The following is a 24,768-nucleotide window of genomic DNA, read 5'->3' as shown; positions in this document are numbered from 1 at the left end:
CCTTCATTTTTTCTCCAGATTCTGGCATCTGCCATCACTTGTGTCTCTCCTCATACATTTGTGATTTTGTGATTACTTCTTGTCTCATTCAATATACAATATCATTTAAAGTGCGTTCAACGTGGGCACATCATTAGGTCAATGGCAGCTCTTTTCCTTGGCGGAAAGTGCGGGTAACCCCAAGGCCTAAGTGCAGTGACATCCTAGTCATTCTTCCATTTTATGAGTTTAAGCTTTTTGACTATTGTGGAACATTTGTACGTACCACTCTTTCATTGCAGTGACTATGGCAAATATCCTTTTTGAATAGCAGAGAAGGCACGTAGAATAATGTAGTGTGGAAACAAGCCCTTTAGCCCAGTCAGTCAAGATACCCATCTAGTTCCACTTGACCTTGTTTAGCCCAGATCCCTTTAAACCTTTCTATCCTTGTCCCTGTCCAACTATATTTTAAATGTTATCACTTTACCTGCCTCAACCAGTTCCTCTGGCCATTTGCTCTATACACGTATCATTCTCTGCATGAAGAAAATACCCCTCATGTTTCTTTTAAATCTTTTCTCTCTCCCCTTAAACCTATGCTGTCTCATTTTTGAGTCTGTTTCCCTGGGAGAAAAGACTAGCATTCACCTTACCTATGCCCCTCTTGATTTCATCACTTTTATAAGGTTGCCCTCAGTTGCGTATACTCCAATAAATAAAATCCTAGCCTGCCCCATCCCTCTCTAACTCGGGTCCTCAGTTGGGCAGCCTACTACTTCTGTTTTTTTATATTCACTTAACTAATAGGACAAATTGAAACACATTTCAAACAAGTTGCTATTGCAACTGAAAAACACCAGGAGTAGCTTTCAACTGGAGATGATGCACTCCAGATCACTACAGGAAACGAAGGAAGAGGTTGGAGTATGGCAGAAGTTGTTCCGTTGTTCAAGAAAGGTAATGTGGATGATACTGGGAATGATCGTCCAGTGAGTCATACCACAGTGACGGGAAAATTAATAGAGAGGATTCTTAGGGACAGGATATGTGAGCATTTGGAGAATTATAGTCTTGCTTTGGATGGTCGGCATGGCTTCGTGAGTGACAGCTCATGCCTTCCAAGCCTAACTGAGTTTTTTTGAGGGGGTGATAAAGAAAATTGTTGAAGGTAGAGCAGTGGACGTGGTATATATGGATATTAGTAAGGTGTTTGATAAACTATCTCACGGTAAGCTCATCCAGAAAGTCACAAGGCATGGGATCCATAGAAACTTGGCTGTGTGGATTCAGAACTGGCTTGCCTACAGAAGGCAGAGGATGATAGTCAACAGAGCCTATTCTACCTGGATGTCAGTGACTAGTGGTGTTCCACAAGGATCTGTCCTGGGACTGCTGTTCTGTGTGACTTGTATAAATGACTTGGGTGAGGAAGTAGAAGGGTACGTTAGTAAGTTTGCCAATGACTCAAAGGTTGATTGTGTTGTGAATAGTGTAGAAGGTTATCATAGTTTACCACAGGGTGCAGAGTTGGGCAGAGAAGTGGCAGATGGAGTTCAATATGGAAAAGTGTGAACAGATACATTTTGGATTATTGAAATTGAAGGCAGAGTATAAGGTTAATTGCAGGATTCATAGCAGTGTTGAAGAACAGAAAGATCTTGAGGTCCACGTCCATAGATTCCACAAAGTTGCTGTACAAATTGATAGGATTAAGAAGGCGTATGGTGTGTTGGCCTTCATTAGTCGAGACCATGAGATATTATTGCAGCTCTATAAAATACACTTGGAGTATTGTGTTCACTTCTGATTACTTCATTACAGGGAGGATGTGGAAACTTTGAGAGGATGCAGAGTTGGTTACCAGGATGCTGCCTGGATTAGAGAACACGTCATATGAGGAAAGGTTGTACAAGCTAGGGCTTTTTGCTTTGGAGTAATGGAGGATGAGAAGTGACTTGATAGGAGGATATAAGATTATGAGGGGCATAGTCAAAGCCGTCAGCCAGCACCTTTTTCCCAGGGTGGCAGTGCCCATTACCAGAAGACATCTATTTCTGAGTCAGGGTAAATTTAAGAGGGATGTCAGAGGTAGGGATTTTTATGTAGAGTTATAGATACCCGGAATACACTGTCTGGGCTGATGTTGGAGGCTGATGCAATAGGGACGTTGAATAGGCACATGGATATAAGGAAATTGGAGGGTTATGGGCTGTGTATGAGGGAAGGGTTAGATTGATCATGGTGTATGTTTATGTTGGTTGACACCTTGTGGGCCAAAGAGCCCACACTGTGCTGCATTGTTCTACGTTTTATGTTCTAACCACGCTACCTGTATGGTAAGGTGCCTGAGTGAATATCTTGCTAGATTTTCATCCTGTTGAAATGAAAGGCAGGAAAATGGACCAGGTTTTCCAGTGGGAGGGTGTTCACATCGCACCGTTCCTGTCCAGGTTGCACACTGAAAGGTACCCGCAGAGTTTCTAAAGCTGTAGTAATCAAATAATTTAGCATTTATCCTTGAAATTTCAAAGTAGTCCTAATTTTCTTGCTTGTAGTTATTGATTGTTACAGATTTTCATCTTGGATAATTACTTGACTTTGCCTGTGAGGTAAATACAGTATGCAGCCAGATAATAATCAGTGCTGTAATTTGTCTGCCTACAGGCCAACAATAATGAGATCCAATCTGGGGATCATTTGCAAGGTTTTCCTTTTCCATTTTATTTATATTTCCTGTCATTTGAATTTGGAATTGTTCATGGAATTTTTTTTTCTGGTTTTCTTCTGTAGCAAATAAGTTGCAGACATGGGGAAAATGTTGATGTAACCAGCCCAAAGGAGCTGTTCCTGTCTCTGCTGTTCCTAAAAAATGATAAACTCTTCTTATAACAGAATCAGTTTCACTTGTTGTTGTTCTGAAATAGGTGCCGAATTTTCTTTATTTCTGCACAAGTATAGGGTTATCATAATTCCCATTCTTTTAGGAAAAGGATCTGTCAACCAAAAGACTGTGTAGGTGTTGGGAATGTGGAGCAAGAAACAAACTCAACGGAGGGAAATGGATGGATGAAGTTTCCTTCTTCATCTAGAACTACAAACGTAGATTGAAAGATAGAGATGAGACAGCCAATTTTACATTAATATGAAAATACTAAGTAGATGTGTGAAACCAGGTGGCAAAGCTGTTTCAACTCAGTAAAGTACTTACTGCAATATTTGGAAAATATACATAAATATTTTATAAGTGGTATACAGCATATGTTTTAGCTCGTATTCTGGGACTCGGTGTTAAGTTATGTGTGTAGAACTCTGGTAATGAATGTTAGTGATAATGATGTGTTTTATTAAGTTAATTTAAAAAATAGCCTAACTTAACAAAACACCTATTTGCTGAAGTTCCAGAGAACTGAGTTGAGTGACAGAAGAGAGCTCACATTCCGATCCTAATTGGTGTGTTTATTTAGGTTTCAGAGCAATGGTCTTTGTTTACGTGCTAGACTGGCCCTTAAAGATGATGCCAGCCTGAGAGGCGGTCAGGTCTGCGAGTCAACAATTGGTGCTGAAGCAAAGCCGAGGAGACAGATGTCAGGCAGAGCAGTGGCAGTAGGGGACTCCATAGTGAGAGGTACAGAAAGGGGTTTCTGTGGCAACAGGCGAGATTTAAGGATGGTGCGTTGCCTCCCTGGTGCCGGGATCCAGGATGTCACGGACCGGTTGCAGGGAATCCTCAAGAGTGAAGGTGAACATCCGGAAGTGGTGGTGCATGTCGGCACAAATGACGTGGGGAAGAAGAGGAAAGACATTCTACAGCGCGACTTCAGAGAACTTGGAAGAAAGCTGAAAAGCAGGACTTCCAGGGTGGTTATCTCCGGTTTGCTTCCAGTTCCTTGTGTTGGAGTGGGCAAGAACAGGGAGATAATGGATCTGAATGTGTGGCTGAGGAACTGGTGCAGGAAGCAAGGATTTACATTCTTGGACCACTGGGGTAGGTTTTGGGGTAAGGATGAATTGTACAAAAGGGACGGGTTGCACCTTAATAAGCGGGGCACCAGCATTCTGGCAGGCAGGTTTGCCTCTGCAACACGGGTGTGTTTAAACTAAGTAGTTGGGGGAAGGGGACGAACTGGAAACATAAGGATGGAGATAAAGGCAAAGTGAGAATAAGAAAAGTTAAGAATGACATCAGAATCAACAGAGCAGAAAACTCAAGAAGGGATCGTACAGTATGGAAAAGTGAAATAGGAATTGAAATGGGAGGTGAGGGGAGTAAGGAATTAAAAGTATTATATATGAATGCATGGAGTATAAGAAATAAAGTAGATGAGCTTGAGGCTCAGTTGGAAATTGGCAAGTATAATGTTGTGGGAATAACAGAGACATGGCTTCAAGTGGACAGGGCCTGGGAAATGAATATTCAAGGGTATACGTCCTATCGAAAGGACAGACTGATGGGCAGAGGGGGTGGGGTGGCTCTGTTGGTGAGGAATGATATTCAGTCCCTTGCGAGGGGGGACATAGAATCAGGAGACGTAGAGTCAGTATGGATAGAACTGAGAAATTCTAAGGGTAGAAAGATCCTAATGGGAGTTGTCTACAGGCCCCCAAACAGTAGTCTGGATGTAGGGTGTAAGTTGAATCGAGTTAAAATTGGCATGTCGCAAAGGTAATGCTACAGTTGTTATGGGGGATTTCAACATGCAGGTAGACTGGAGGAATCAGGTTGGTACTGGACCCCAAGAAAGGGAGTTTGTGGAGTCCCTCCGAGATGGATTCTTAGAACAGCTTGTACTGGAGCCTACCAGAGAGAACGCAATTCTAGATTTAGTGTTGTGCAATGAACCGGATTTGATCAGGGACCTCGAGGTAAAGGAGCCATTAGGAGGTAATGACCATAATTTGATAAGTTTTAATCTACAATTTGAGAGGGAGAAGGGAAACTCGGAAGTGTCAGTATTACAGTTGAACAAAGGGAACTATGGTGCTATGAGGGAGGAGTTGGCCAAAGTTCAATGGAACAATAACCTAGCAGGGATGACAGTGGAACAGCAATGGCAAGTGTTTCTGGGAATAATGCGGAAGGTGCAGGATCAGTTCATTCCAAAGAGGAAGAAAGATCGTAAGGGGAGTAAGGGGAGGCCGTAGCTGACAAGGAAAGTAATGTACAGTATAAAAATAAAAGAGAAGAAATATAACATAGCAAAGACGAGTGGGAAGCCGGAGGATTGGGAAACTTTTAAAGAGCAACAGAAGGTAACTAAAAACGCAATACGCGGAGAAAAAATGAGGTATGAAAGTAAACTAGCCAAGAATATAAAGGAGGATAGTAAAAGCTCCTTTAGGTATGTGAAAAGGAAAAAAATAGTTAAGACCAAAATTGGGCCCTTGAAGACAGAAATGGGTGCTTTTATTATGGGGAACAAGGAAATGGCAGACGAGTTGAACAGGTACTTTGGATCTGTCTTCACTAGGGAAGACACAAACAATCTCCCAGATATAATAGTGGCCAAAGGACCTAGGGTAATGAATGAACTGAAGGAAATTTATATTAGGCAGGAAATGGTGTTGGATAGACTGTTGGGTCTGAAAACTGATAAGTCCCCGGGACCTGATAGTCTGCATCCCAGAGTACTTAAGGAGGTGGCCTTAGAAATCGTGGACGCATTGGTAATCATTTTCAGATGTTCTATAGATTCAGAATCAGTTCCTGTGGATTGGAAAGTGGCTAATGTTGTCCCTCTCTTCAAGAAGGGAGGAAGAGAGAAAACAGGGAATTATAGACTGGTTAGCCTGAGGTCGGTGGTGGGAAAGATGCTGGAGTCAATTATAAAAGATGAAATTATGACACATCTGGGTAGCAGTAACAGGATCGGTCCGAGTCAGCATGGATTGACGAAGGGGAAATCGTGCTTGACTAATCTTCTGGAATTTTTTGAGGATGTAGCTATGAAAATGGACAAGAGAGAGCTAGTGGATGTAGTGTACCTGGACTTTCAGAAAACCTTTGATAAAGTCCCATATAAGAGATTAGTGGGCAAAATTAGGGTACATGGTATTGGGGGCAGAGTACTGACATGGATTGAAAATTGGCTGGCTGACAGAAAACAAAGAGTAGCGATTAACGGCTCCCTTTCAGAATGGCAGGCGGTGACCAGTGGGGTACCGCAGGGTTCAGTGCTGGGACCGCAGCTGTTTACAATATAAATGGTTTAGATGAGGGAATTAAAAGTAACATTAGCAAATTTGCCGATGACACAAAGCTGGGTGGCAGTGTGAAATGTGAGGAAGATGTTACGAGAATGCAGGGTGACTTGGACAGGCTGGGTGAGTGGGCAGATGCATGGCAGATGCAGTTAAATGTGGATAAATGTGAGGTTATCCACTTTGGTGGTAAGAACAGGAAGGCAGATTATTGTTTAAATGGAGTCAAGTAAGGAAAAGGGGAAGTGCAACGAGATCTAGGAGTTCTTGTACATCAGTCACTGAAAGCAAGCATGAAAGTACAGCAGGCAGTGAAGAAAGCTAATGGCATGCTGGCCTTCATAACAAGGGGAATTGAGTACAAGAGCAAGGAGGTCCTTCTGCAGTGTACAGGGCCCTGGTGAGACCACACCTGGAGTACTGTGTGCAGCTTTGGTCTCCAAATTTGAGGAAGGACATTCTTGCTATTGAGGGAGTGCAGCATAGGTTCACAAGGTTAATTCCCGGGATGGCGGGATTGTCATATGTTGAAAGATTGGAGCGACTGGGCTTGTATACTCTGGAATTTAGAAGGCTGAGAGGGGATCTTATTGAAACATATAAGATTATTAAGGGATTGGACATGATAGAGGCGGGAAGCATGTTCCCGCTAATGGGTGAGTCCAGAACCAGAGGCCACAGTTTAAGAATAAGGGGTAGGCCATTTAGAACAGAGTTGAGGAAAAACTTTTTCACCCAGAGAGTGGTGGATATATGGAATGCTCTGCCCCAGAAGGCTGTGGAGGCCAAGTCTCTGGATGCATTCAAGAAAGAGATGGTTAGCGCTCTTAAAGATAGTGGAATCAAAGATTATGGGGATAAGGCAGGAACTGAATACTGATTGTGGATGATCAGCCATGATCACAGTGAATGGCGGTGCTGGCTCGAAGGGCCAAATGGCCTACTCCTGCACCTATTGTCTATTGTCTATTGCCTATAAATCAATGGTGATGCCACTCTAGAAGTGCAGTGTGTACAATTCTGGCCACCCTATTATTAGAAAAGATGTTGTTAACTTGGTAAGAGTGCAGAAAAGGTTTACGAGGATGGTACCAGGACTAGAAGGTCTAAGTTATGGAGAAAGGTTGGCTGGTCTAGGTCTTTATTCCTTGGAACGTAGGAGAATGAGGGGCGGGATTACGGAAGTGTTTAAGATTAAGAGAGGCATAGATAAAGTGGATGGTAGCTGTCTTTTCTCCAAGGAAAGGGAGTCCTAAACCAGGAGGCATAGATTTAGGGGGAGAGGGGAAAGATTTAAAAAAGTTGCGAGGGGCAACATTTTTATGTAGAGGGTGGTGAGTTAATGGAATGAGCTGCCAGAGAAAGTGGTTGTGACAGGTACAACGGTGACATTTAACAAGCACTTGGGTAGGAACATGGAAGGGGCTTAGAGGGTAGAGGCTGAATGCAGGAATGCAGGGACTAGTTGGATGGACACCATGTTGGGATGGATTGGTTACACTGAAGGGCTTGTATTCATGCTGTATTGTTCTTTCACTCTATAAATCTAGAGTCACCTGGCTCCATGGCTCTCCATGTCTCCCTATCCCACAGATCATCCTTATCACTATTCATACCTTACTGGTGGAAACCCTTCAAATATCTTTCACTGATTATCTATCACTGCAGTTTTAATATAATTCCCCAATGTAAATTTGCCTCCTTTACCCCCCCCCAAACAGCATGTAATTTTATTTACATCAAAGACCCTAGTTTCAGGGTTAAATTCCAGCTTTCCAAATTGAAAATCAAATTCTGTCATACCTAAAGGATCCCTCACAACCTTTGACCAGATCTAAAACAACAGGTTTCATCTCTGCAACAATTTAAGAACAGCTTCTTCCTTTTTGCCATCTGATTCCTGAAGGGGCATTGAACCCATGAACACTACTCCTCTACTTCTTAATTTCTATTTTTGCGCGACTTATTTAACTATTTAATATATACTTTGATAATAATTGAACCTTTGATATATATATATATATATATATATATATATACACACACACATACACACACACACACACACACACACACACACACACACGCACACGCACACACACTTATACACACTTAACTGCAATTCACAATTTTTATTTCTCTATTATCATGTATTGCATTGTACTGCTGCCGTAAAGTTAACAAATTTCACGACATGTGCTGGCGATATTAAACCTGATTCTGATTGTCCTCAAATTTATCCTCAATAGTTCATGGTATGCATTTGGGACGCTTTGCTAATCCAGCTTGTCTCATTTGTGTGTAGATTAAAGACACCCACAACTATTTCATTCCCTTTGTAATAAGTACCTTCATTTCTTGAAATTTGTCATCGCTACTTGTGACTTTCATAAATACTTCTAAATTCTATCAAGATCTTTTTTTGTTCTGCGCTAAATCCTTTTATTTCCTGACTTCTCTAATTGCTCCATTTTTTTTTCAGTGATTCCTTCCTTGAAAAGTCGAGTTTATTATTGTTGCCTCACCTCATTTGGATTCCATGATTGTTACACAGTGCAGTGGGAGAGCAGGCTGGCTGATCTGCAGCCTTTCCTGATCTATGTTTGCTTCAGTATTTTCATGTACCTGCATTTAGAACTGTAATTTCTCAAAGAAACTCATTTATTTTTCCTCTTTCATACAGGTGATTGCATCAGTCAGCAAAAGGGAATCAATAGACTTTCCTTGTTTGAAACTGCTCTTGAATTTCTTTATGCAATGAAAAGATTCCTCACACTACATCATTAAATACAGGAGATTAAGGACTGTGCCATCTTCCTCAGATCCCCGACCTTAGAGTCATCAAGTTGTACAGCATAGAAATGGGCCTTCTGGCCCACTGCACCTTTGCAAGTCCATCACTCCTGTCTATCCTAATCTCACTTGCTTGTAATATCTAAACCTCTCTAAACCTTGCTCCTTCAAGCACCTTACCAGATGTCTGTTAAGTGCTTTTATTGTTCCTTTCTCCACCTCCTCCTTCATCAGCTCATTCCAGATCCCCTTTAAATCTTCTCCCTTTCATTTTAAACCTGTGCCTCATGCTTTCAGACACCCCTTCCATGTGAAACAAGATTGGCTTTCTACCATATGTATGCTTTTCATAATTTTGTATACCTCTACCTTGCCACATGTCAGCCTCCGCTGCTCCAAGGGAAATAGTTCCAGCCTGTGCGTTCTCTAGTTATAGCTCAAGCCCTCTATTCCAGTCAACCTTCATGTGAATCTTTTCTGCAGCCTATGTTGCTTAATTGTATACAAGAGAAAATCTGCAGATGCTGGAAATCCAAGCAACACACACAAAATGCTGGAGGAACTCAGCAGGCCGGGCAGTATCTATGGAAAAGAGTACAGTTGATACTTCGGCCCGAGACCCTTCGTCAGGACTGGAGAAAAAAGATGAAACGTCAGAGTAAGAAGGTGGGGGAGGGGAGGAAGAAATACAAGATAGTAAGTGATAGGTGAAAATGGGAGAGGGAGAGGGGTGAAGTGAAGAGCTGGGAAATCGATTGGTGAAAAAGATAGTGGGCTGGAGAAGGAGGAGTCTTGATAGGAGAGGACACAAGGTCATGGAAGAAAGGGAAGGGGGAAGAGCACCAGAAGGAGGTGATGGGCAGGTAAGGAGATAAGGTGAGAGTGGTAAATGGGAATGGGGAATGGCAAAGTGGTTAGGGGCATTACCAGACATTCGAGAAATCGATATTGATGCCATCAGGTTGGTACAGGATGAATGGTGTCCCACCACTTAGCACCATCTCTAATGGGTTCCCACCACCAAGCACACCTTTTCCTCCCTCCACTTTCTGCTTTCCACAAGGATCACTCCCTACATGACTCCCTTGTCTATTCGTCCCTCACCACCACTGATCTCCCTCCTGGCACTTATCCTTGCAAGTGGAGCAAGTGCTACACCCGCCCGTACACCTCCTCCCCCACTACCATTCAAGGCCCCAAACAGTCCTTCCAGGTGTTGGGGTCACCTACTGTATCTGGTGCTCCTGGTGTGGCCTCCTGTATTTCAGTGAGACCCGACTTAGATTGGGAGATTGCTTTGCCGAGCACCTATGCTCCATCCAGCAGAAAAAGTGGTATCTTCTAGTGGCCACTCATTTTAATTCTACTTCCCATTCCCATTCTGCCATGTCAGTCCATGGCCTCCTCTATTGCTACAATGAGACTGCACTCGGGTTGGAGGAACAACACCTTTCATTCCATCTGGGTAGACTCTAACCTGATGGCATGAACATCAATTTTTCCAACTTCTTGTAATGCCCCCTCTTTGCCATCCCCCATTCCTATTTCCCACGCTCACCTTATCTCCTTCCCTGCCCTTCACCTCCCTCTGGCGCTCCTCCCCCTTCCCTTTCTTCCATGGCTTTCTGTCATCTCCTAACAGATTCCCCTCTTCCCCCACCCTGAACCTCTTTCACTAATTGATTTCCCAGCTCCTTACTCCATCTATCCCTCACTCTCTCCCAGTTTCACCTATCACCTACTACCTTGCATATCTTCCCCCCCTATGCCCACCTTCTTACTCTGCCTTCTCATCTTCTTTCTTCTGTTCTAATGAAGTGTCTTGGCCCAAAATGTCGACTGTTTACTCTTTTCCATAGATGCTGCTTGACCTACTGAGTTCCTCCAGCATCTTGTGTGTGTTGTTTAGCTTAATCATATCCTTTCTTTAACATGGTGAGTACAACTGCATACATTTTGTACAACCATAACATGACATCCCAAGTCTTGTGATCAATGCCTTGACTGATGAAAGCAAGCCATATACCATCTTTATCAGCCTGTCTACCTATGTAGTCTCTTTCAGGGAACTATGTTCTTGTACCCTAAGTCCTCTGTGTTCAACAACACTCCCAGAAGCCCTGCCATTCACTGTGTATGTTCTGCCCTGGTTTAACTTAGCAAGTTGCATCCCTTCACACTTGTCTTGAGTTAATTCCATCTACGATGTCTGAGCTCACTTTCCCAGTTGATCAATATCTTGTTGTATTGTAAAACAAACTACTTTGCTGCCTACTCTTCCACCAACGTTGGTGTCATTTGTAAACTGACTAAGCAATGCACACAAAATGCTGGAGGAACTCAGCAGGTCAGGCAGCATCTATCGAAATGAATAGATAGTCAACATTTTGGGCTGAGACCCTTCTTCAGGACTGAGAAGGAAGAGGGAAGATGCCAGAATAAAAAGGTGGCGGGAAGGGAAAGCAGGCTAGCTGGAAGGTGGTAGGTGAAGCTGGTTGGGTGGGAAAGGTAAAGGGCTGGAGAAGAAGAATCTGGAAGGAGAGGAGAGTAGAACACAGGAGAAAGGGAGGGTGGAGGGGACCCAGGTGGAAGTAATAGGCAGGTGAGAAGAGATAAAAAGTCAGAGTGGGGAATGGGGTGTGGTGAATTTGTTAACTGGAAGGCCAATATTAATACTGACTAATCATGCCACCTACAGTACACTCCCATTCATTTCATTAATGTAGGTGATCAAAAGCAGAGGTCCCAGCACCAGCCTCTATGGCACAACACTATTCACAGACCTCTAATCCGAAAAGCAACTCTCCACTACCACTTCCTGCCTTCTACTGCCAAGTCAATCTTTTTTATCAAGTTGGCTGGCTTATCCTGGATCCCATGTGTTCCAATCTTCTGGACCAACCTACCGCATGGGAACTCGTCAAAGATCTTGCTAAATTCCATTTATACAATGTCTACTGTTCTGCCCTCATTATTCATGGTCGCCTCTTTTTTAAAAAACTAAAATCCATGTGACATGATTGCCTACATCCAAAGCTATTCTGATTCTCCCTAAGCAGCCCTTGCCTTTCCAAATGCAAATATATTCTGTTTCTCAGGATCCTTTCCAATAGCTTTCCCACCATTGACGTAAGGCTCACTGGCCTGTAGTTCTCTGGCTTACTCCTGCATCCCTTCTTAAATAAAGGCACCACATCAGCCACCCTGCAGTTTTCTGTAGTACCTCAGCTGTGACAAATAAAGATGCAAATATCTCTGCCAGGTCCTCAAAAACTCTTCCAAAGTTTCCATTAATATCCCAGAATACATCTGTCAGGGTCTAGACGTTTAACCATCTTTTATACATTTCAGGGCCACCAACATCTCCCCTTTGTAATGTTCATGCCTCCAAAAATATTAGTAATTTCAGATGTGGAATAATTCATTTAAAATCTCTCCCTTTTCTCATGGCTCCACACATAGATTACCTAGTTGATCTTCAATGTAACATACTCCCTCCTTTTCTACTCTTTTACTCAATATGTTAATAGAATCTTTTAAGATCTTGCTTTATCTTATCTGCCAGGGATATGCATTGGCTTCTTTTTGCCCTCCTAATTGCCTTCTTAGGTGTAATCTTACCTCCTTTATACTCTTAAATGGACTCACCAGATCGCAATTGCCTGTATCTCACATTTGCCTCCTTTTTCCTCACCTGACTCTCAATGTCCTTAACCAGCTAAGATTCCCTAATCCTGCTAGCCTTGCCCTTTACTCTTATAGGAGCAGTTTTGTGCCCCTTATCTAAAAAAGAATGTATTGGCATTGGAGAGGGTCCAGACGAGATTCATGGAGTGAAAGGGTTAATGTATGAGATACACCTGATGAGTCTGTGCCTGTACTCGCTGGAGATTAGAAGAATGATGGGGGACCTCATTGAAACCTATTGAATATAAAAAGACTTAGATAGAGTGGATCTGGAGAGCATGTTTCCTACAGCAGGGGAGTCTAGTACCAGAGGGCACAGCCTCAGAATATCAGGGTGTGACTAGAACAGAGAGGAGGAGGAATTTCTTTAGCCAGAGACTGGTGAATTTTGAGCTTCATTTTGAATCCTTCCTCAACCCCCCCACAGCCCCAATTTTGAGGCTCAACTTGAGGACTAGTTCAATATTTTTTCTGTTCCTCATTTCTCTTCCTGCCTGTGTCATTTGTACCAGTACAGAACACAGCTTCTAGATGACCTCTGCAGATAGTGAGTCAGTGAGTCCTCTGGCAATACCATACCTAAAAGCCTTGTGTTGATGGACGCAGATGGATGCAGGGTACATTAATTTTTAAATTGAGCAGAATTTTATTCATAAAAGCTATCAATACAACTTTATTTTATTATATCTCCAATAATGCTAAATAACTATTATATGACTTAATGTAGCATCTTACTTACGTTTTCATATCTTGATGGTTAAGAATTAAATAACGATGGGCTTGAGTAGATCATGAAATAGAATCATTGGACTTCACTCCACAGAAAAGTTCACTTTATTTCCTGACAATAAAATACAGAATATTTCTCTCTAGCTGCTGAACACAACTTTTTATTTATCTCATGAAAACTCATAATTGTATTAAGCTCCTGTAGATAGCCTCTTAGGCATCCCTGCTTTAATAAAATAAGCTGCTTATCCTCTGACCTCCACTTTGTAAACAATTTTATTTCTTTTTTTTCACAACCATGATGTGAATAGCATAGTTAGAACGTAATGTCTATCACTAAATAGCCACTACTAAGGTAGCACTACCAACAAATGAACTGGCTGACTGCTAAAGGACATAGTTACTAGACCAAGCATGAAACAAACAAGGTAAGGCCTACTGGAATTACTGCAGATACCATTATTCATCTGATTTGATTCATACCACGTGTTGTATAGCAATGATGGAGAGTACTGTGATAAGACTGCTGAACGGATCCTGACCCGAATCTGGGCCGTACCCTCCAAATATCCGGATCTGCCTCTCGGTTTTTTTGCACTACCTTACTTTCCATTTTTCTATTTTCTATTTATAATTTATAATTTAAATTTTTAATATTTACTGATTTTTACTATTTTTAATATTTAATATTTGTAATCCAGGGAGTGGGAAGTGCAGAATCAAATATCGCTGTGATGATTGTACGTTCTAGTACCAATTGTTTGGTGACAATAAAGTATGAAGTACAAAGTACTGGATAAAGTAAAGGCCAAGAGACATCTACTCTGGGAAAGTGGAACTGAGGCCAGCAATAAATTGGAGAGAATAGAAGTAGCCATACTTTTAGCAACATTGGAGTCCAATTTGTCTCCAAACTTCATACTCTATCAACTGTTTCCCGCTCCTGATCTGGTTCCACCAATTGCCTACCTCACTCCTCCCTTTTATACCATCTATCTCCCCTCCACACAGTTAGTCCTGATGCAGGGTCTTGACCTGAAATGTTGACCATCGCTTTGCCTCCACAGATGCTGACCACCTGAGCTCTTCAAGCAATTTTCTTTTTTGCTTTTGGACCTGATTGAATATGGGAGTAGGTTGAGGGGAGATTATTTTCTGAATCTCCAAGAAGCTGTTATTTTGTTGTAATTTGTATAATGTGTTAGGAATGACTATGAATTCACTGCAAGTGCCATCTAGCTAGATGGGTGTATCTCTTTTCCGGCAGATAGAAACGCCGCAGAGGGGGTCTGTGTATCTATGCTAATAAGAACTAGTGTGTGTATCTAGTTTTGACCTCTGGTAGAATTTTTAACAGTGAAGTGCAGGTCCTTCTGTCTGCTGAAGGACTTCACTGCCATTGTGATTGTGGCTGTATACAACTGCCTCCCCCGTGCCAATGCTGGTGAAGTGCTGCATGTACTCTGCAGTGCCATCAGGCGCCTGCAAACTACACAGCTTGACAGTTTCCTTATTGTTGTTGGCAACTTCAAGCATGCTAACTTAAAAACAGTCCTGCCTAAATTCCATCAGCATGTTGACTTTGCTACCAGAGGTGAGAATACATTACACCTGGTTTATTCCAACATCCATGGAGCTTAAATGGCTGCCCCCGCCTCCCCCCCATCAACCTCGGGTACTCTGATCTATTATGCTAATTCCTGCTGATTGGACAAGTCAAACCAGATCAAAGGGAGATAAAGACTTGCCCAGAGGGAGCAACCCCAGCATTAGAGGACTGTTTTGAAAACACAGAGTAGAACATGTTTAGGGAGGTGCCTGCCTACGACCATCACATTAATATCGATGAATACGCGGGATCTGTGACTGGCTACGTAGATACGTAGCGTAGTGCATTGAGGACATCACCATGATTAAACACATCTCTGTGGGGCCGAATCAGATTCCACGGTTGACAGCAGAGGTCCGAACACTCCAACACAGTGATCAACAGCACTGGGGCACCACAGGGGACTGTCTTGTCTCCCTTTCTCTTCACCATTTACACCTCGGACTTCAACTACTGCACAGAGTCTTGTCATCTTCAGAAGTCTTCTGATGACTCTGCCATAGTTGGATGCATCAGCAAGGGAGATGAGGCTGAGCACAGGGCTATGGTAGGAAACTTTGTCACATGGTGTGAGCAGAATTATCTGCAGCTTAATGTGAAAAAGACTAAGGAGCTGGTGGTAGATCTGAGGAGAGTTAAGGTACCGGTGACCCCTGTTTCCATCCAGGGGGTCAGTGTGGACATGGTGGAGGATTACAAATACCTGGGGATACGAATTGACAATAAACTGGACTGGTCAAAGACCACTGAGGCTGTCTACAAAAAGGGTCAGAGCTGTCTCTATTTCCTGAGGAGACTGAGGTCCTTTAACATCTGCGGGACGATGCTGAGGATGTTTTATGAGTTGGTGGTGGCCAGTGCGATCATGTTTGCTGTTGTGTGCTGGGGCAGCAGGCTGAGGGTAGCAGACACCAACAGAATCAACAAACTCACTCGTAAGGCCAGTGATGTTGTGGGGATGGAACTGGACTCTCTGATGGTGGTGTCTGAAAAGAGGATGCTGTCCATGTGTCCCATCCACTACATAATTTACCATTGGCACTTTCTAAGCGCCTGAAGAGTAGGTGCAGGTGCTCCAGGTAAAATGACTTGGCCATTTGTATTCTGGAGATGCAGCACTCTTTCTTCTGTAATTTGAGCCCATTGTAAACTTCTGCTTTTTCAGCAAGACACAGAGCAAAAAATAAGAGCCTGGCTAGCAAATGTGTATGAACTTGTGCAGGATGCCTACCAATAAATTATTAGTTTCTAAGTGCTTAATTTAAAAAAAATAAGTGGTGGCAACTTTTTAGTAACCAAACTGTTGCAAAGACTTTTCTAGCTTCACTTTTTATTGAAAACAAAGCTGTCTTTTTTTTAAAAGTCTTTAATGAGTCATGGAAAATGATTGGTCTGCCACCACTTCAGAAAGATGTCAAGTGGTCACTTCAGTCTCTGGGACCCCTGAGCAAAGAGAGCAATCAGGTAGAGCATGGATTCAGCGAAGGGAGTACGAGAATTTTGAGCATTCGTCTGTTACATGGTCCTGTGTCTGTTTAAATGTGCATGGTGTAAAAGTTATTTATGTAGCACTTACAGCAAGTCCTGCAAGAGGAGTACGTGTTAAACCAGGCAGCATGGTAGAATATTGGCTAGTGTAACGCTGTACATCACCGGCGATTGGGGTTCAATAGGGAGTTGTCTGTCAGGAGTTGTTGTTGGCATCACTGTCTGTTAGGGGTTTGTGTGTTCTCCCCATAACCGCATGGGATTTCTCCAAGTACTACAGTTTCCTCCTGCGTTGCAAAGACCTAGGGGTTAGTAAGTTATGAACATGCTAGAAGTATGGCAAGTATTGCAGGATGCCTCCCACTCATCTTTGGACTGTGTTGGTCATTGACGCTAACAACAGATTTCACTGTACGTTTCAGTATATATGTGACAAATAAAGCTAAAGCTAATTTAATCTACATTAACCTACTAACCCACCCCTATACCTCCCCCACCACCGCTAATTTATCATTTCCTGTCAGAGTCACCTTATCTACAGCAACTCCTGAGCCTAGTTCGCATCTCCCCCATTTCACGTACATCTGCTCTCACTCCATCCTCCCGCCACCCCACTAGGAATAGGGTTCCCCTAGTCCTCACCTACCACCCCACCAGCCTCCAGGTCCAACATATTATTCTCCGTAACTTCCGCCACCTCCAACGGAATCCCACCACTAAGCACATCTTTCCCTCCCCACCTCTCTCTGCTTTCCGCAGGGATCGCTCCCTACGCGACTCCCTTGTCCATTCGTCCCCCCCATCCCTCCCCACTGATCTCCCTCCTGGCACTTATCCTTGTAAGCGGAACAAGTGCTACACATGCCCTTACACTTCCTCCCTTACCACCATTCAGGGCCCTAGACAGTCCTTCTAGGTGAGGCGACACTTCACCTGTGAGTCGGTTGGGGTGATACACTGCGTCTGGTGCTCCCGATGTGGCCTTCTATATATTGACGAGACCTGACGCAGACTGGGAGACCGCTTTGCTGAACACCTACGCTCTGTCCGCCAGAGAAAGCAGGATCTCCCAGTGGCCACACATTTTAATTCCACATCCCATTCCCATTCTGACATGTCTATCCACGGCCTCCTCTACTGTAAAGATGAAGCCACACTCAGGTTGGAGGAACAATACCTTATATTCCGTCTGGGTAGCCTCCAACCTGATGGCATGAACATCGACTTCTCTAACTTCCGCTAATGCCCCACCTCCCCCTCGTACCCCATCCGTTATTTATTTTTATACACACATTCTTTCTCTCACTCTCCTTTTTCTCCCTCTGTCCCTCTGACTATACCCCTTGCCCATCCTCTGGGTTCCCCCCCCCTTGTCTTTCTCCCTGGGCCTCCTATCCCATGATCCTCTCATATCCCCTTTGCCAATCACCTGTCCAGCTCTTGGCTCCATCCCTCCCCCTCCTGTCTTCTCCTATCATTTTGGATCTCTCCCTCCCCCTCCCACTTTCAAATCTCTTACTAGCTCTTCTTTCAGTTAGTCCTGACGAAGGGTCTCGGCCTGAAACGTCGACTGCACCTCTTCCTAGAGATGCTGCCTGGCCTGCTGCGTTCACCAGCAACTTTTATGTGTGTTACATAATATACTGGTTGGGCACAGGAGTACATTCAGCCAGAGACTCATTCCACCGAGATGCAACACAGAGCGTCATAGGAAGTCATTCCTGCCTGTGGCCATCAAACTTTACAACTCCTCCCTTGGAGGGTCAGACACCCTGAGCCAATAGGCTGGTCCTGGACTTATTTCCTGGCATAATTTACATATTACTATTTAACTATTTAGGGTTCTATTACTATTTAATTATTTATGGTGCAACTCTAATGAAAGCCAATTTCCCCCTGGATCAATAAAGTATGACTATGACTATGAGAGATTGGGATACTGCCTTCAGATCGGGGGATAAGAGAGCTCTTAAGGTAGCAAGATCTTTGCTTTCCTGCTCCATCAGGAAAGCAAGATAAGGATTATTCACGGAGAATTTACAGCCATTTCTGTGACACCAAAGACATGAGGCACATGTAGCAGGGCGTTCAGACCATAACAGACCACAAGTCCATGCTATGCCTTAACATCAGTGACTCCTCTCTTCCTGATAGGCTGAATGTCTTTTACGCGTGGTTTGATGCAGGGAATGAGCTGCCGGTGAGGAGGGCCCCTCCCCCTGACGATCAGGCACTCTGTCTGGTCGCAGCGGATGTGGGAAAGACCCTAGTCGCTGCCAACCCACGTAAAGTTGAGGGGCCTGACAGCATATCTGTTCAGGTGCTGATAGACTGTGCAGACTAGTTAACAGAGGTGCCAACAGAAATCTTCAACATTTCTCTGGAACAGACTGCTGTTCCCGCAGGCTTCAAAGCAGTCACCATCATCCTGGTGCCCAAGAGGGCAACGGTAACCTGCCCTAACGACTATCGCCCAGTGGTACTGACCTCAATAATAAGGAAATGCTTTGAGTGGCTAGTTATGGATCATATTAAATCCCATCTTCCTGCTACATTTGACCCTTTCCAGTTTGCTTATCCCTCAAATTGGTCCACTGATGGTGCCATTGCTTCTGCCCTCCATTCTGCTCTGCCCTACCTGGAAAATAGTGCCTCATCCGTCAGGATACTGTTTACGGACTTCACCTCAGCATTTAATATGATGAACCCTCAGATGCTGGAGGATAAACTGTCCTTGTTGGGTTTCAACACCCAACGCCTCTCTCCGTAACTGGATTTTGGACTTTTTGACCGAAAGCCACAGTCTGTCCCGTGTTGGCAGCAACATCTCTAGCTCCATCACACCGGGCACCGGCGCCCCCAGGGCTGCGTGCACAGCCCGCTGCTGTTCATGTTGCTAATGCATGGATTGCTAGATCCAGCTCTTTCCACATCCTCACCATCCTCCGAGTGAAGAAGCTATCCCTCATATTCTCCTTAAACATTTCACCTTTCACCCTTAACCCATGGCCTCTAGTTCTAGTCCCACCCAACCCCAGTGGAAAAAGCCTGTTTGCATTTAACTATCAGGATAAGAATCAGAATCAGGTTTATTATCACCAGCATGTGACAGGTGCAGGATGACCACTCCTCATGGCACATAATCAACTCTTCCATGGAGAGAGTTAGCAGCATGAAGTTTCTGGGAGTGCAGATAATGGACAATCTCACCTGGTGCCTCAACACCACCTCTTTAGTCAAGAAAGCACAGCAGCGTCTCCAGTTCCCGGGGAGATTGAGGTGAGTGAGGCTCCCTGCCCCATTCTCACCAATTTTTCCAGCAGCATCATTGAGAATATCCCGATCAGCTGCATCACTGGTTGGAAGTGGGAACTGTAATGCACTGGACCACAAGAACCCTCAAAGGATGGCAAGGACTTACTGAGAGGATCATTGGGGTCTCTCTTTCTCTCCTCTACCCATCTGAGATATTTATTATGAGCACTGCATATGCAGGGCTCTTAACGTTGTCAAGGGTTCCTCCCATCTGTCCGACAATCTCTGTGGCCCTCTACCCTCAGATGGGAGATACTGTCGCATTAATGTAAGGACTGTTAGGGTGGGAAGCAGCTTCTTCCCCCAAGGGGTGAGACTATTGTCACCACCCAGGTCTCATCACCTATGGAATACTAGAAGCGTGATACTGTTTACTTTGTTGTAAGAGGAATATATTTTATAATTTGTTAATTTATTTGTGTTGTGCCCCTTGGTCCGGAGGATCGTTGTTTCATTTGGCGGTGTACACATACATGGCCGAATGACAATAAACTTGAACTTGATCATCTAATGGATGGTACTTTGTTTAGTTGCCTGTGGATACACCATTGTGCTGTGCCAGTGGTCCACGAGGTCCCACTGGACTGTAATTTGAATATCGGAATATGGTTCAGTGGCATCATTTTAAGTATGAAGATCTTAAGTACATGTATAAAACAACCAAATCATTATGTAATACTCCTCTAGCTTAGCATCAGATATAACAATAGGAGCCTTTATTTTCCTGAGTAATGATTATGCAAAAGATAATACATTTTTTCAGCTAATTATGGGTCCCTTTATTCAGAAGCTTGTTCTTCATACTAATTACAGTGATTGTAAGTTTCACATGTACTTACAGTGATTATTTTTATTTAACTGGTCTCTGAAGGTTATGCAGAATTACAGGTTTCATTTCTACATTATTATTCTCTAGCAATTTACATTTTCCTGCCAATTAATTATCAAATGCCACTAAATACAATCGTGTACAAAAAAAACAAGCCAGAGAAGTATAGAATTCAGCATTTCATTTTAATTATTGAAGAGCTACTTAGATGATCAATGCCTGTTAACTTCACATTGTTTACCCATTACACTTGACTTACCTGGTCTGCTCCTTGACACTTTCCAACCCATGTCATGACTTGCAGTTAACAAAATGATCTTTATGTTGAAGTAAGTACATTTTCCTGAAGTTTTCATTCACAATTAGTTGATTTGAATAAATTGCTGAAATATACTCTGTTTATTAATTCCAAACCTATATTCCATTACAGTATTCAATTTTATTTTGTGCATTGTTGAAGAGAATAGGTTGTCTGTTGTGATTTTTAATCTGCAAATAGAGGAAAAATAGGAGCGATCAGCTAAAAATTAGTTGACAAGGGAATGTAGTCCATGCAGCTTGACAATAGATGGGTTTTGTTTTGTTGAACAAGATATTCTATTCTTGTAAATTATGATGAGAAACATTAATGGTTAAACTGGATTATATCAGGTTGCAAAAGCATCCTATCGATTTAAGGTCAATTAACAATACTCAATAGTGGCACCAGGGGTATTTAAATTTGGGATTACAATAAAGGGATTCTCAGTAATGAAATCACAGTGTTGTCCTTGAGCCCAATCTTGATTCCCTGCTGTCCCTACGTTATCCAGCTAATGTGTGGTAGTTGGTTTATGTGTACCATGAAATGGTATTGTTGCATGTCACCTAGATGGATCATTCCATTCAAAAGTATATCAAGCTAGTACAGTACAAGAGAAAGAAAAACAATGCGGAATACAGTGTTCAGTGGAAGTGCAGTCCAGGTAGGCAATAAAGTGCAAAGACTGAGAGATCAAAAGTTCTGTTCAATTGGGATCAATGCTGTCCTTGAATCTGGTGGTGTGTGTTCTCAAGCTTATGTGTCTTCTGCTCGATGGCGCAGGGCAGGAGGAGGAGGAGAGAGAATAACCAGGGCCAGTGAGGGTAGAAGCAGGATGATTTGGCAGATAAACGTGTGGCTGAGAAACTGGTGCAGGGGGCAGAGCTTCAAGTCCTTGGATCATTGGGATCTCTTCTGGGGGAGGTATGACCTGTTCAGAAGTGATGGGTTGCACCTGAACCTGAGGAGGACCAATTTTCTCGCGGGCAGGTTTGTTAGAGCTGCCGGGGAGGGTTTAAGCTAATTTGGCAGGGGGATGGGAACCAGAGTGAAGGGACTTAGAATAGGACAGATGGTAAAAAAGCAGAGATAGCGTGCAATCAGACTGGCAGGAAGATAATAGGACAGAATTGGAGCCGGCAGAATGAGTATCAGTGCATTAACGATGCAGAATCAGAAGAGTAGCAAATACAGTACTGGAAGTGTTACATCTCAATGCACAGAGTGTAAGAAATAAGGTGGATGATCTCGTTGCACTTGTACAGGTTATTGGGTATGATGTTGTGGCCATCACTGACTCATGGCTGAAGGATGGTTGTAGTTGGAATCTGAATGTCCAAAGTTACACATTGTAAGGAAGAGACAGGAAGGTAGGCAGAAGGGGTGGCACGGCTCAGCTGGTAAAGAATGGCATCAAATCATTAGAAAGATGTGACATAAGATCAGAAGATGTAAAATCCTTGTGGGTTGAGTTGAGAAACAGTGAGGGTGAAAGGACCCTCATGGCAGTTATACTGGGGCCTCTAAACAGTAGCTGGGGTGTGGACTACAGATTACAATGGGAAGTGGAAAAGGTGTGTCAAAAGGGCAATGGTTTAATAGTCATGGGAGATTTTAACATGCAGGTAGATTGGGAAAATCAAGTTGGTAATGGATCTCAAGAGAGAGAATTAGTTGAATGCCTATGAGATAGCTTTTTAGAGCAGTTTGTTATTGAGCCTACTAGGGGATCAGCTATACTGGATTGGATATTATCTAATGAACTGGAGGCGATCAGGGAGCATAAGGTAAAGGAACCCTTGGGAGACAGTGATCACAATATGACTGAGTTCAACTTGAACTTTGATAGGGAGAAAATAAAGTCTGACGTAACGGTATTTCAACAGAGTAAAGGAAATTACAGTGGTTGGCCAAAGTAAATCAGAAAGAGATGCTGGCAGGAATGACAGCAGAGCACCAATGGCGAGAGTTTCTGGGAAAAATGAGGAAGGTGCAAGATAGATGTATTTCAAAAACAAAGAAATACTCAAATGACAAAATAGTACAACCGATGCAGACAGAGGAAGTCAAAGCTAATCTAAAAGGAAATGACAGGGCATACAACAAAGCAAAAATTAGTGGGAAGATGGAGAATTGGGAAGCTTTTAAAAACCTACAGAAAACAACTAGAAGAATGGTTAGGAGGGAAAAGATGAAATATGAAAGCAAGCTAGTAAAAAATATCGAGGTGGATAGAAAAAGCATTCTTAAGTATGTAACAACTAAGAGAGATGAGAGTAGATATAGGACCGCTAGAAAATGAGGCCGGAGAAATGATAACAGGGGACAAGGAAATGGCAGAAAAACTAAATGAGTATTTTGGATCAGTATTCACTGTGGAAGACGCTAATAGTGTGCCAGGTGTTGAAGGGTGTGAGAGAAGTGAGTGTAGTTACTATTATAAGGAAGAAGCTGCTCAAAAAGTTGAAAGACCTAGGGTAGATAAGTCACCCAGACCGGATGAACTGCACCCTAAGGTTCTGAGAGCGGTAGCCATGGAGATTGTGGAGACACTATTAATGGTCTTTCAAGAATAATTGGACTCTGGCATTGTTCTGGGGGACTGGAAAATTGCAAATGTCACTCCACTCTTTAAGATGGGAGGGGGGGCAGCAGAAAGAAAATTACAGACCAGCAAGCCTGACATCAGTGGTTAGGGAGATATTGGAGTCAATTGTTAGGGATGATGTTATGGGGTATTTGGTGACACAGGAAAAGATAGGCCAAGGTTAGCATGGTTTCCTTCAGGGGAAACCATGACAAACCTGTTGGAGTTCCTCTGAGGAGATTACATGTAGGATAGATAAAGGGGATGCAGTGGATGTTGTATCTTTGGACCTTCAGAAGGCCTTTGACAAGGTGCCACTCATGGGGCTGCTTACCAAGTTAGCCCATGATATTACGGGGAAGTTACTGGCATGGTTAGGGTATTGACTGATTGGTAGGTGGAAGTGAGGGGGAATAAGAGGATCCTTTTCTGGTTGGTTGCCTGTGACTAGTGGTGTTCCTCAGGGTTGGTGTTGGGACCACTTGTTTTTATGCTGTATATCAATGATTTAGATGATGGAACAGATGGCTTTGTTGCCAGATTTGCAGATAATATGAAAATTGGTGGAGGGGCTTGTAGTGTTGTGGAAGCAGGAAGGCTGCAAAAGGACATAGACAGATTAGGAGAATGGGCAAGAGAGTGGCAAATGAAATACAGATCCACAATCCCTTATCCGAAATCCTTGGGGCCAGTTGCATTTTGGAATTCAGAATTTTTAGGATTTCAGAACCCCTCCCCACCGATACCAAAAAACACATATGCTCAAGTCCCTTATTTAACTTGTCTCAGTGCAGTGGACTTTAGGACCCGGCGGCACACCAAACCTATGCACATCCTCCTGTATACTTTAAACCATCTCTAGGTTACTTATAATACCTAATACAATGTAAATGCTATGTAAATCATTGTTATACTGTATTGTTTAGGGAATAATGACAAGAAGAAATTTTATTTCCAACAAAAACATTCAATAAAACATAAAAATATACAGCTTCAAATGAACCAGATCAAACACATGGTAAATGACTTATTGGAATAAATGTAGAACGTCACTGTCACTATAAAACTTCAGTAACTTGTCTTTCTGTTTATTTAAATCATATACAGTGGTAGTTCCAACACTATTGTCTTCAGTAAGATGCCACACAGACACACCATGATCAAGCTTCTGCAATAACTCCACTGTCTGCATTATTGATAGCGAAGATTCCTTCTCTTTTTCTCATTGTTACCCACAGGGGTATCTGCAG

The sequence above is a fragment of the Mobula hypostoma genome, chromosome 3 (genome assembly GCF_963921235.1).
Source record: "Mobula hypostoma chromosome 3, sMobHyp1.1, whole genome shotgun sequence".
NCBI lineage: Eukaryota > Metazoa > Chordata > Chondrichthyes > Myliobatiformes > Myliobatidae > Mobula > Mobula hypostoma.
This window is presented reverse-complemented; position numbering follows the sequence as displayed.